This window comes from Amborella trichopoda, chromosome 4 (assembly GCF_054954075.1).
Source record: "Amborella trichopoda isolate Santa Cruz 75 chromosome 4, AtrichopodaSantaCruz75HAP2 v2.0, whole genome shotgun sequence".
Classification (NCBI taxonomy): Eukaryota; Viridiplantae; Streptophyta; class Magnoliopsida; order Amborellales; family Amborellaceae; genus Amborella; species Amborella trichopoda.
This window is the reverse complement of record NC_142339.1, coordinates 38387983-38402566: the sequence shown is the minus strand read 5'-3', so window position 1 is coordinate 38402566 and position 14584 is coordinate 38387983.

Here is a 14584-nt window from a genome sequence, read left to right as displayed (position 1 = left end):
TATATTACAAGATTTCATAAACTACAATACAATTAACGTTGTACACATGATTGGCTTGCGATTGAGCCAGGCAAACTCTTGTTAAGTTAAATGCACCCTATTTATCGAGGCCAGATTATCAAGCTCCCATTGATATCTCAAACCAAAAGGAATGATGGTACATATAATCCTCCTCATTGGGGCCACTTAACTATGGTGGCTGGGATGAAACCACTTGTTTAGGTGTATTTGTGCATCAGAGCTCCCGATGATTGGCATGTGACAAATGTGTACCCCAAAATAGGTACAAAACTTAGGGATGGGCATCTAAGCATCATTTTATCCCAAAAAAAACCCTTAGAATGTACGGTAAGTGATGGTTATTGATCAAAGACAACCCACCAATTGCAAAGGCACATGGTTGTTTTGTTCCGACTTGAGTTTGGTAACTTATTGTTTATGCGCAAAATTTTTGGCAGAGCAACTATAACCTTTGCCTCGGTTTCGGGTCTAAATTCGTTGAGCGAGAGAGGTAGCAAAAGGACCCTATCGAATTGTGATTCGGGCGGGAGGCTGGCCTTGAGACTGTCCCTAAATGGATCATTGGCGGTGCTGGCTCCTGAGATGGCATGACTGGAAAGTCACTAGAAAGTTTCAAAATGGGGTTTTTTTGAGAAAAGAGGGGGAGATTGAGAAAGCGTTTTAAGAAATAGATGGAAAAAGTGATGGAAAAGAAAGAAAGAGGGGCATACCTCAAGTCGCGCTGCCAGGCCTAACATCCGGAGTCGGTGCCGATTCAGAATCAATATGGATGCACCGACTTTTTCTAGTCCTTTGAGAGTCCGCCGAGCAAGGCGATCAAAGCCGAATGTGCTTTTAGGGGTTTAAAAATATCGGAATTAGGTTTGGGTGTCTAAGGTCATAGTTCACATCTAGTAGGTCAAGGGGATTCATCTAGTAAGAAAGCCATCTGGGGAGGTTTTTTGGATTTAAAATTGTAGAAACATTTAAGATAGAAAATAATTTATTAAAAATGTAAGACGTATTTTATACCAACTGGACCCAAATAAAATTCTTAAATGAACAATAAAAATTACCAAAATTTTATTCAGTTACCGTACTATTTATTATTGCATCAATTTCCCAAGCATGAGAAAATAGGAATATCTAAATTGTATATCCAAAATACTTGTGGAGTGCATGTCCCTCGTGATACTCTAGATCAGAATTCGTGTTAATTAACACTCAAATTTGACCTCCTAAAAATTGAGTTGCATCTATTTAATGTACAAACTCTCTCTAGCACTTATATAATTCAACTAAATTATTTTGATAAATAGGACTGAGTTTTGGTAGTCACCCTTATCACTAAAATAATCAAATACTATTTCTTGATAAGTGGGATTGAGTTTTCATAGTCACACTGACAAATAGAGCATTTGTATCGAGAGGCATCATCATGTAATCTCTCTTAATGTAAAACTTAGAGGGAGACTAAGAGGCAAAATCTTTGTGATCAAATATTCATAAATCATATAGTTTAGCACATAATACTTTTTATTTTTTATTTAAACAATTGTTTCATGTGGGCTGGACTCCATTTTTACAATATGCGGTCCAAAGGTATAAAGCATCCATTTTGAAGATGAATGCAAATAGGTGATCCACCTAAAAAACAATTTTAACTAATGGCCCAAATATTTTCTTAATATAATTATTATTTCCAGTTTTCAAAGATTATATATTCTCTAAAAAATAAGATCAAATTATTTAAAAAATATATTTATTGCCAAGCCCGCATTTGTACATGTGCAGGCTTGAGCGCATGCTAACCGCATCCTTTTTATTTTGGTCTCAGTCCATATTAAAAAAAAAAAAAGGGGGGAAATTGCATAAATACCCTTTTTATTTTTTGTTATTATAAAAATACCTAAGACTTTTCATTATTGCTCATTTGTCTGTTTTTTTAACTTCATAGCAAGTTTTTTAAAAAGACAAAACTATGCATTTTTGATATTTCAAAAACCAAAATTTTAATAATTTCGGATTTTCAAAAACCGAATCTATTTGTTTTTCGGTTTTCTAAAAACCGAAACTTTATCTAAAACTGGTCCAAATCTCATCGAATCTCATATTCGTTATATATAATACGATACTTACTTTTATTATTATTACTCAAATAGCATATTGGTAAAAGCGTATAGGTATCTTCACCAAGTTTTGGTATCAAATCTCGCTCATTCCATGATAGGGATTTTTTTCCCCTTTTTAATAAAGGAAAATGAATTTTAACCCTTCCCCATAGTTTACCAATCCAAAACTGTCCAAAATCTCACTCTTTCTCATCGCTCCTGATCTCTTTAAGTTTTAAACTCTCTCTCATCACTCCTACTCTTCTAAGTTTCAAACTCTCTCAATCTCTATCTAAAATATCACCTCATTATTACATGAGGTTATGTACAAATCACAGTCCACAAATACAACTGTTCTTTATTTTTTGGCCTTTCATTTAGGAGTTTCTCTCTTTTCTACTCATTATGAGCCCCTCCACAATTGAGTCTGTGGTTGGGCACCCAAATGGGAGAGAGAGATTACCTAGTTGGGTCTTTGCCATGGCACCCAAAGTGAAGAGAGGGATGAGAGAGAGTCTCTCCTTACTTGGGTCTTTCTTATGGCATCCCAAATTAGAGAGGGGCGAGAGAGATACCCAAGAGCCTTATTGAAAAACTTAAAATCCACTTTTTATTGAAAAAGTTAGATTGCGTATGATGGGAGTCAAACCCTTAACGTAAAGTGTAGATGCATGCATGATAACCAAAAATCATCCATGAGTATAAATATTTGAGCATACATAATATTGATAAACAATTGATACATAGGCCAAGGCCAATTAACTTAGCCGAGCCCATAAACAGTGAAATTTAGTTTTTCAAAAACTAAAATTTAAGAAATTTTGATTTTTGAAAAATAAAAAATGGGTATTTCCTTCTTTTTTAAAAAAAAATTATTATAAAGCTAAAAAACGGACATATGAGTCATAATGAAAAGTTTTAGGTATATTTGTAATAACAGAAAATAAAATAGATATTTACGTAATTTTCCCTAAAACATATTAGACATATTTGATATAAAAAAAAAGTAGCTAAAATTCCTAAATGGGAAAATTATGTAAATATCCGTTATAGTTTTCGTTATTACCAAACCACTAAATAGTTTCCATTATTACTGACATGTCCATTTTTTCACTACATACTGAATTTTTTTAAAAGACAGTTTTACCTTTTTTCGGTTTTTGAAAAATAGAAATTCTAAAACTTTTGGTTTTTCAAAAACTGAGATTTTTTTAGTTTCAATTTTTCAAAAACCAAAATCTTTTTAGTTTAGGTTTTTCAAAAACCGAAATTTTATTGCGTGAAAAAATCCAATTTAACCCCATCAAACAAGCATATAGGAGCATTTTTCTTGATATTTTAGGGTTTCAAAAAAATTATGTCTCCCCATACAGTATCCTACGAACTTTTCTATCCCCCAATACAGTATCCCACAAACTTTAAGATATTTACTCTCAGTGTCGTCGCGATTGGTACCTTTTTTACTCTTGCCTTATGTTGATTAATTTTGTCCCAATAGATACAATATTTTATTTTTGTATTACTATCTGTTGCGTATTGTTGAATTAGATTTTTTTGGGGTAAATATTGTTAAAGTTGCTTATTTGTATATTTACTTGTTGCTTATTTTGGGTTTGCATTAATATTTATTATTTTGGGTAGTTTAGTGAACAATCGGTTCATTTAGTGGCATATTATGTTGATATATATAGTAGGTTGTTTTCGGTAAATATTGTTCAACTTGTTTATTTGTATTAATATTTGTTATTTATTTTGTGTTTGTATTAATATTTGTTATTTATTTTGTGTTTGTATTAATATTTGTGGTTTTTTGTTTATTGAATAATCAACTTTTTTAGTAGTACACTATTTTGATCTATTATGTAAAACTCACATTTTATGAAACCTAAATTAGTTAAATATATCCTACAAACAAATTGACTATTATATACCACAATACAAGTCTATCTAGTGGCGTTGAATTGATTGATGTAAGTTATAATATAGATGTATCTTTTATATAGGGAATGAAATCTACGAGTATTGTTGTATACATTGCATCTGCAAATAGAGCGAGAGCGGAGATCTATAGAATTCCAAACAGCATAACTTGTTGGTGATGGCCCATCTGCAAGAAGTATGTATATCTATAAATTACATTTTCATCTCTAATTTGTATTATTTTAATCTTCTATGTGCACAAACTGTTGCTCCATCTTACACTCTATCTTTTGTCAACACTTAACGTAATGCTCATTTACTTGATCAAGATGAGAATATTCAAGTGGTGCCCGAGCCTGAGCTTGTACCAGAGCATGTTATGGTGGATATTGAACTGATTGAGAGCCCATGTAGAGTAGTTGGTAATGATGTTCAATTTCAAATTGACCAATTTTTCGAAAATATTAATGAATGTCAACATCATCTAGTTGATTTTGATGTCCACAATAATTTTATTTTGAAGTTTGACAAAAGCGAAGGGGGGCGGATGTGAGCAAGTTGTAAGTAGAGGGATGCACATGGCAAGTACGATGCTTATGAGTTTGTAGTACGACATACTTCTGTATCAAATCGATTGAAAAGCCAGCCAAAAGCAATAGAAAAATGCTTTCTCACATGTTTTTTAGCATTATGCATATAACACATGGGAGAAAACATCAAGAGCTTTATGAAGAAGTTAGCAAATATCGAAGTATTGTTGATTTTGAAAGGCTCCCCACAAAAAGACCATTGGTGCGTTTGACAAAATAATGTTTGATATACAATGTGTCTACTCAAAAGAATATGAGCGGAATAAGAATATCCCTCCCAAATCTTGGGCAAATGCCTATTTTTGAGATGCCAGACACAATCATCTTACCTTTAACATAGCCAAGTCATTCAATCCATGGATTTTATCTGCTCAGGAGAAGCCAATCTTTGTAATGTGTGAAAAATTAAGGGTACAATTGATGACCAGGTTTGAAGAGAAGAGGGACTTAGATAGTTGTTTGAGCGGTGCGCTAGTACCGAAAGCCCAGTAATTACTCTACTTGCAAAAGATGAAGGCAAGATTTTACACACAATTATATCCGCCATGAATACGCAGTTTGAGATCCACTATCTTGGGAAGAAGTATGTTGTCGATTTAACTAATTGGACATGCAGCTATAGGAAATGGAAAATCTATTGTATATCGTGTAGTCATGTCATTTCTACTATTAACCATATGCACATGGATCCCACTGCCTAGAGCCGTCAGTATTTCACAGTGGAATACTTAAAAAGGGTGGTCTACCAAACTCCATTTGGGTCTGTCCCATATGATATTGAGTTGACTTGGTATGTTCAACAGGACAGTGTTGCCATTAAGGAAAGCACACGTTCTCAATAGGCCCAAAATACAACAACAAAAAATATCGGAGATTGAACATTGCACCACCAGGGCTTTGAAGTGCAAGCGATGCGACACTGTGGGTCATAATAGAAGGACTTGCAGAGAATGGATGGGTCATTAGGGAATGAAATTTCCATTTTGTATCGAATTATCATTTTAATGAATTAATGAAGATCTTGAATTCTACGTTATCAATCATGTGTTTTTGTACTTGGTATTATGTACGCATCATTACATGTAACAAAAAACCTGACATATTTGTTAAAATAGGTGGAGATCATACTTTGGCGCTAAATATAGTTGAGATGCCCTTCCAAATGTAGGCAATAAACCTTAATATCAAACAAGCCCTAAAGAAATGGTCAATTTCAAAATTTATTATCATTTGGGTTACATGTGGGTAATAATATTAAGGGATTATATATAATGAGACCATTTACCTTTGATACAAGGTGGTCACATTTACTTACAACCATCCGATATGAAATTTGATAGCTTGAATGTGCCACAGAGTTCGATAAAATTTCTTTTGAAGTTTGAGCTTAGTCAATGGAATAATTGCAGCTACCCATTTTCACCACCAAACATTAATGTGCCCACCTTGTACGAAAGGTAAATGGTTTCATTCTATGGTTTCATTCTATACTCTTCCAAATATTAAACAATCAAAGGCAATGACTTCAAACAAACTGCTCTTCTTATGGTGAGTTGTTAAATAATAGAAAAAATTTAATATTTGGTTGTTCAACAACCAAAAATTCTAATTTTTTGGTTTTCGTACAACCGAAAACAAAGGATTTTCGGTTGTTGAAAAACCAAAAATAGATGTTCAAAATCTAGTAAACTTTTGGAATTGGAAGTTATATTTTCGGTTGTTGAACAACGGAAAATAAAAAACCAAAAATTAAGGCGGAATTTTCTATTTTTCAACAAAAACCTCATTTAAAATTCTAGTAACCTTCTAAAATTGAAGTTGTGTTTTCGATTGTTGAACAACCGAAAATGCTTAATTTTCGGTTTTTCAACAACAAAAAATTAAGCATTTTTTGTTGTTCAACAACCGAAAACCCCGTTTAAAATTCCAGTAACCTTCTAAAAAATTAAGCATTTTCGGTTGTTCAACAAACGAAAACACACATTTTATATGATATTTTTGATGTACTTGTATCCTCGAGGTGAATAAGGAGAGAGACGGTAGTAACCTGGTCCCACCGGTGCCCAAGACGCCGCCAGACCACAGGAACATTGTAGCAATAAACCTAATATTGGGCGACCTTTAAAGAAGTATCAAAATGGCCTCAAATTGCATGAGATGGTAGTTTTGGATACCCTAAGGACACTCGTAAAGTTCCGTCGCATTCTGACAAGTTTTGATATGATTAGGATGAAACGTAGTTTTCAAATCTAGTTCCTATCATGTTGAAAATAAACTCTATAACTATAACCCTATTTTTTGGGTCTCAAAACAATATCAGACCACTAACATTGGACCTGAAACATTGAAAAACTCCCAGGTATCAAATTTCGGCTCAATCGGACCATCCGGAACCATTATGGGCCGAACTTACCATAAAATTGTGGGTTTTACACTATTGTGGTGCAGCATTGGTGAATCAGTTTTTATAATGGAAACTGTGTTTTCTCATTTCGATATGATTTTCAAATGCTCATAACTTACTCATTTTGAGTCCAATTAAGCTCAAATTTGGATATGAACTAGATCTCGATGATACATTCGTTTTGACTTATGGCACACGTACGCGTGGCTCAAAACTAGAGACTTTCTAGTTAGAAGATGGGCTTGAAACATGAAGATTCAGATTTTAAAAAGAAGAACATCTAATTGTTTAAGAGGCCATAGCTCAAGATCCCGATGTCGGATCATCACAAGTATGGATCCATTGTGATTGTGCTTCGAAGAGCTAGAGTTTGATATAATTTTTATGAATAATTGGAGGCTGGATGACACGAGTTTTGAGGTCGAAATGGTGTACTTTTTCGGTTGCTGAAATCTCATTTTCCCACTTCCCAAAATTGGAACATGCTTAAACAGAGACCGAAATGGACAAAATTTGTTGTAAAATGACTGTGATAGTATCATCTTCTATTTGGGATCAAAATGAAGACTTGGAACATCATAGATCATGCTGAATTGGTGGTCGAAGAATCACAAAGTTGGCCGGATTTTGGGTTCTTCCTTAAAATCTGTTTCAAGATGATCAAATGGTATCAAAACATGCGCAATAGTTCAAGCATTGATTCTACAACATTTGATCTCCCGAATTCGAAAAAGCTCCCGAGGCCTAGCAATGACAAGAGGCCCTCATAGAAGGATGGTTTTGTCATCTGTTGCAAAGTGCTTTGGGGTATTTTGGTCATTTGGTCAAAAAACGGGATTGCTATTTTAATTCATAAAACGTGTATTTTTTTGATAATTTTGGTTGTTTTTTTAGCATCCACCTGTGTTTTGTGGTTGCTTTATGTAAGAAACTTAAGTCATATGTAATGGCTCTCTTGATCTCTCTTGAAAGTGTTCAAAATTATTGAGAAAGGCTTGAGAATTCTAAGGCTTAGACTTGTTCTTTTTTGCTTTACTTTCAAGTTCAAGGCTCAAGATGTGAGGAGAGATAAACATTTTCTAGAGAGAGAAAATACCCTAGGAACCATTCACTCCCTATAACCCCAAAATTCCAATTCCCTTAGGATTCCTAACTCCCAATCCCATAGTCCCTAGAACTCCTAGTTTCCATACACTTGAGACCCCTAGCTTCCAACCCTCTCTATACACCTTACACCCTACCTTAGTTAGCCTACACCCTACCTTACACCATACACCATAATATCCCATATACCATAGTATCCTATACACCTTAATTATTATACACCTCACCTAATCTTGCACACCCTAATTTCTATACACCATACCTTAACCCAACCCACCTAAGCTATACATCTAGACCTAAGACCCTAACCTTAACCCAAGACTTAGATTATTCTTTCTCGCATGTGTATGCAAAGGGACAGATGAAGGTGCACCTAGGTTCAAGCCCATTTTAGGTCCACTCTCTCTCACTTCTCTCTCTCTCTCTCCTCCGTCTCTTTTTCTTCTCTCTCCTCCTCCACTCGGACCCAGGGGGATCGAGACCCACCCTCTTCTTCTTCTTGTCTCTCTCTCTCTCGTCGAGGCCTCTTAGGGTGGGCCTGACTCCTTTCTCTCTCTTACTCTCTTTTTGCCTCTCGTCAAAGTGACGGATCCGTGCCTTAGGCAGGTCCACTCTACTCTTTTTTTTTCTCTTTTCTCTCTCACCCTCTCTCGCCCTATACCTCTATCTATCCACCCCTCTCACGCCCTATACCCCTATCCCCCCTCTCTCGCCCTATACCTCTATCTATCCGCCCCTCTCACGCCCTATACCCTTATCCCCCCTCTCTCGCCCTATATCTCCATTCGCCACTCCCACGCCCTATACTCCTATCCGCCCCTCTCTTGCCCTATATATCTATCCACCCCTCTCACACCCTATGCCCTATCCTCCCCTTTCCCACCCTATACCTCTATCCGTCTCTCGCCCTATACACTCTATCAGCCCCTTTCTCACCCTATACCTATCTACCCCTCTCTCAACTAGAACCCCATCCGCCCCTCTCTCACATATACTCTCTATCCACCCCTCTCTCACTTATACCCCTATCCGTTCCTCTCACACCTATACATCCTATCCGTCTCTCTCATCTCTCACACCATATCCGCCCATTGTGAGCTCAGACCCGTACCTTAGGTAGGTTCATCACCCCATGACCCCATTAACCCTTCTTCCACTCTCTTCTCTCTCTAAATCATATTTCAACTTTTCATTTATTTTACTTCACCATTCTTTTATTTATCTCTTTACTTATCACTTCTTTCACCTCTTGAGCACTCCATTCGGGGTCGTCATGAGATAGTGCCTTAGGGTTCTAACTCTCGAATTGCCACTCTAACCATAAGCTCATACGGTGAAGTCATGTCATAAGAGACACCGATTCTCTTACACTCGGTCACTCAGGTTGGGGTCGTCCTAAGTTAACTTTATTTAGAGTTCTACCCCTTCCACTACTCTAACCACCAAGTCACACAATGCTCGGGTTGTCAGAGGCTTTCATCTCTCTCTCTCTCTCTTTCACTTTCTTTTAGCTCTTGATCACTTTTAGGGAGCTATTTGATTTAGTGACATAATTATAGGCTCAGTCCTGTAACTCCACTTTCCAAATTCTCCAGGTACCAAGACTTCAAGCCTGGTGCTTTTTCTTGTTTCCTATAATACGTCTCAGGAGAGGTTACACCGGGAGGCTGCCTAATTTTCTTTGGGTTGTCTCTTCACTTATCTTCTTCTTAGTTTTAAAAACCTAGTTTTCACCAACTCATTCTTGTTTTCTTATTTCTTCTCTATCCCAAAACTACAGTCATTTACTAATAAGAAGCACATCAAAGAGGAATATATTATATTTGGATTTCATTAGTAGCTTTTCATAAGAATTGAGGTGAGGTGTTCAGTTTAAAGAGGGGGTCGAACTCAAACCGCGTTGCTGGACAGCCGAAGGGCTTTTGTTTATTGATCTAAGAGGGCAATAGCCCAGGCTTATCCCATGAACTCAAACTGCGGTGAGGTAGGTGCTCAAGTCAATCTCTTCATCACCTTAAAATCCTCTTATAGTTGGACATATCTATCTGCACGTGACACACGAGTCACACACGCGCTCGTGAGGTCAGACAGTTATTTGAGACGGGGTCAATCGAACCAGGTCCCCAAGGGAGCCCAAGCGAGGTAGATCTAGTCCCGCCTAACATAATTTTCAGTTTTTCAACAATAAAAAATTAAGCATTTTTGGTTGTTCAACAACAGAAAACCTTGTTTAAAATTCCAGTAACCTTATGAATTTGAAGTTGTGTTTTCGGTTGTTGAACAATAGAAAACCTCGTTTAAAATTTCAGTAACCTTTTGGAATTGAAGTTGTGTTTTTGGTTGTTGAACAATCGGAAATCCTACATTTTTGGTTGTTGAAAAACAGAAAATGCCAAATTTTCGATTCTTCAATATCCCAAAACACATTTTCAAATTCCATATGCTTACTGATTTTGATAATCTGATTTCAGTTGTTGAATAACCAAAAATCCTGCCTTTTCAGTTGTTGAAAAGCCAAAAATTTTGAATTTTCGGTTGTTCAACAACTGAAAAATTATTTTTTTATTTATTTTAACTCACAATTTGAAGGTTAAGCTTCCGTCAATAAATCCATTAAGCCCGTAACGAGCGACCAATGCATTCCAATTAACTTTTTATCACATGATTGAATCCCTAAACAAAATATCTCTCATGATAAAACTAAAAAAAGTGAATGATGAGAGCAAGAAAGAGAATGAACCATGTAAGTTAGCAATAAGATCTGAAGAAGCCATGGTTGGAAGAAATAAGGAGCACCAAACCACCAAGTCATCACTAAGATCACAAGAAAGATCAAGAATTGAAGATCTAATAACATTTCCAAGAAAACGAGCCATCATTTCATAATATTTTTGAAAAGTAAGAGACGGTCAAGTTTATTTGATCGCCTATATCTTTAAGCAGTAACAGAATGTACCATTGATTCAAATACAACTAAAAAATTAAAACATATTCACAAACGATAAGGGAAACAAAAAAAGCTACTAATACAAAGAATAGACTTCGTTAATATTTGAAAAGTTTTTTGGATTGAGTTTTGTGGCACTGAATAGAGATTATGTTCAACTATAAACCCGTAACCTTTAAATCTGGGGGGCATTTCCAATCGAAAATCGCATAAGAAAATACAGGCAAAAACTAAAAGTAATACCCAAAGTTTGGAAATTAAGGACCAAGTTGCATTACTCCCTCCAAGACCTTAACAACCACTATTCCATAGATATCAAACACATGCCTAAATAAAAAAATAAACAAAAATTAATACATATACATGTCATACGTCATTTTTGATGCACCTCAGTCCTTCAATCAAATAAAGGAAGAGAGCCGGCTATAGCCCGGTCATCGCGTCACACAAGATATAGCCGCGCGGAAAACAGTAACCGTAGAAGGAATAAGCCTCGAATAAAGATGACCAAGGAAAATATGCCTACACGAACAAGGAGTCAAAAGCCTTATCCCCGCCATCGTATGTATAGGAGCTGGATAGGCATGCCAAACGACCATCGTCATCCTCCAAAGAAAAAGGAAGCAGGCCTAGGCTCAAACGAACTGACCCATCAGCCCTAAGCCTGGACCATCGCGAAGTAGGGCAGAGGCACGCCTTCCGTTGTACGGCCTCACCAAACCAGTCAATGGCCATGGTGATCCTTCGGCCACCCCTCGACGAGCTTGCAGCTTATTCCTTGCAGCAAAAGAGTAGCCCAAAGCCTCAGACACTCACAAAAACAGCTTCGACGAAATCCTTCCCTCTGACGAACAAGCGCGAAAGACAAGCCTCCTCCACGAAAGACAGAAGCTTGAGCCCATGCACGCCGGAATATTCGAAACGACGTCTTAGCCCTTTGTGGAAGAAAACTCGGTTACGTGAAAGCAGGTACCGAGAAGAGAACACTTCCAGGAAGAGAACCCTGATCGAACACAACAAGTAGCATTCAAATAAAAAAAAAGAGAAAGGCATGAAACCTAAGGTCACAACAATAAAAGCAAGAAAATCCCCATCGCCGGAAATCCATTTTTCGATGATCCACCAAAAGTCCAAGAACAATGTAAAACAAATTAATATCTCTTGCAAAAAACACTCGAAGAAAACGTTCTCCGGGTTCGCAATCGTCTCAGAAACACCACAGAGACCAAGAGTTCATAAACATTAATCGAGTACCTCTACGCATGAAGGAGATTGCCGCAACATGATCAAAACACATCAAAACGATCACAAGAAAACAAACGACAATAATAAAACAAAAGATCAATCAAACTCACGCTGCAATTTCCAGGGAAGAACTCTCAAAGTTTGATGATGGCGACAGGCTTATCAGGAAAGGATGAGTCTGTCATTCGCGCAAAAGAACTTAAAGGACATTTTGGTCATTGTTCCCAATTTCGGGAATTTATTTTAATTACTTTTAATTGTATTTAGGCTTAGTTTTTGAGTATCCACCCCTGTTTGTGGAAAACTCTATATAAATAGGCTTAAGTCAATTGTTAAACGGGGACTACATTTCAATAAAGAAGAGACATTGCGCTTGATTCTGCTTGTCTTTTTTTTTAACCCTAACGCCCCAAGGAGAGGAGAGAGAAAAATTTTGCAAGAGAGAAAAATACCCCCGACCGCGCGGGTACGCACTTTCCTCTTCTTGAAGATGCTTATCGCTTCCAAAACTTTCTCTCTTCTTCTCCCACACACGTAATCCCACGCACGTCCAAGACTGCGTGGACCCGAGCAAATTGAAAAGGGTTCAAATCGACGCGCATCCACGTCTAATCTCTCTCCCTCGCTTTGACAGTCTGATAAGGACGACGAAGTTCCCCACTCACTTGTTTGATCGATAAAAAAAGAAAGCCAACCCCAGAACGAAGAATCAAGTTATCCATCGGAACATAGACTTGAGAGGAGAGAAGAGAGTCCCTGATCAAACTGCACTAGCGAACAGGCGAAGGGCTTTCATAACTGATCTAAGAGGGTGATCCGCCCGAACGTGTCCCACGAACCCCCAATGAAGAGGTAAGCGAATCAACCCTCCCCCGTCATAAAATCTCTCTCTTTGTTGGTAGTCTATCCGCACTCTAGAAAGCTAGCGCACCCGCGTTACCCGACGCGCCATGCGAGTGAACCTTTGGCGGTTGTTTGAGAGAGGATATTCTCCCCTTTCCCCCCGCGCGAGGGAACCAGAGAAAATTAGGCCCCGATCAATACTCAAACTTAAAACACTCAAATATTGCCCAAATTTCATTTCCTAATATTGAGTACAAAACTGTATAAAATACTCAATACACGCAATATTAGAAGTCATCGCCTTCGATTGGGTTGACACTGATTCTTACTGTTATTATGCCTTCTGGGCTCCTCAATCACTGGTTGTGAGGACTTGGTCATGTCTTCTGAAGCATGACTACTTTCACCCACTACACCACTTATGGGCTTGTCATGCGTCGCTTCATCATTAACTAGACGTTGTACATGTTCCATCATGGCTTCTATTTCATCAAAGTCCACATGCATAAGCTTAGACAACATTTCAAGCATGTTGTTGACACAATTGTAAACTTTAGGATACCACTTATGTCTAAGTGCAAGTGCCTCTACTAACATGACTGTACTAGCTTGAGCTGCACTGACCTGCAAAAACAAGATAGGTAAATATAATATTAAAACAATTTTATGGAACTAATAGGTAAGTACAAAATTAAAATAAATTTAATGATAGTATAAACAAACCAACTACTCCTCATAACCTCAAAGTCTCATTATATATTGTGGTTCATGTGCAGGAACCACATCTTCTTCTTCCTGGTTAACATGTTGCATTATGTCTTTTGGTGGGTTAGCAACATTATGGATTATCTGATGAGTCACTCGGTAGTAACATACTTTCTACTCCTCTGAGGGCAACCTATTGTCAGTATCCACTTCAATGCCTGGCATCACGTGCTTATGTCGAGACCTCTTACCAACATAGATGTGATTCCTTGGAATACTTTGTTTAACTCCAAACTGCCGGCACACATGATTCAACATATATGACTTGGTAATATAGTCAAATATTAGGGTTGTTATGCACATTACGGTTTCAAATGTCTGCCGTCTATCATCTGAAATGACATCATTAAGCTTGAAATAAGGATTCCATATTATATGTCATATGATATGAAATCACACATATGACATTCAGTCAACAAACAACTACAAATACTTAAAAACAATCAAAATCAATCTATAATAAATCTTGTAATATCAAAGTTAACACTAATCGCATTAGGTTGAGGTTATCGAATTTTGTCAAATGGGTGGTATCAGGTTATGTGGATTACCATAATAATTATTTGGTGGCTCCCATCTTTTTACTCTAGGCATATTTGGAGAGATTTTATGTGGTATGGGCCTCATATGCATAATATGCTCATAAGACCAGCAC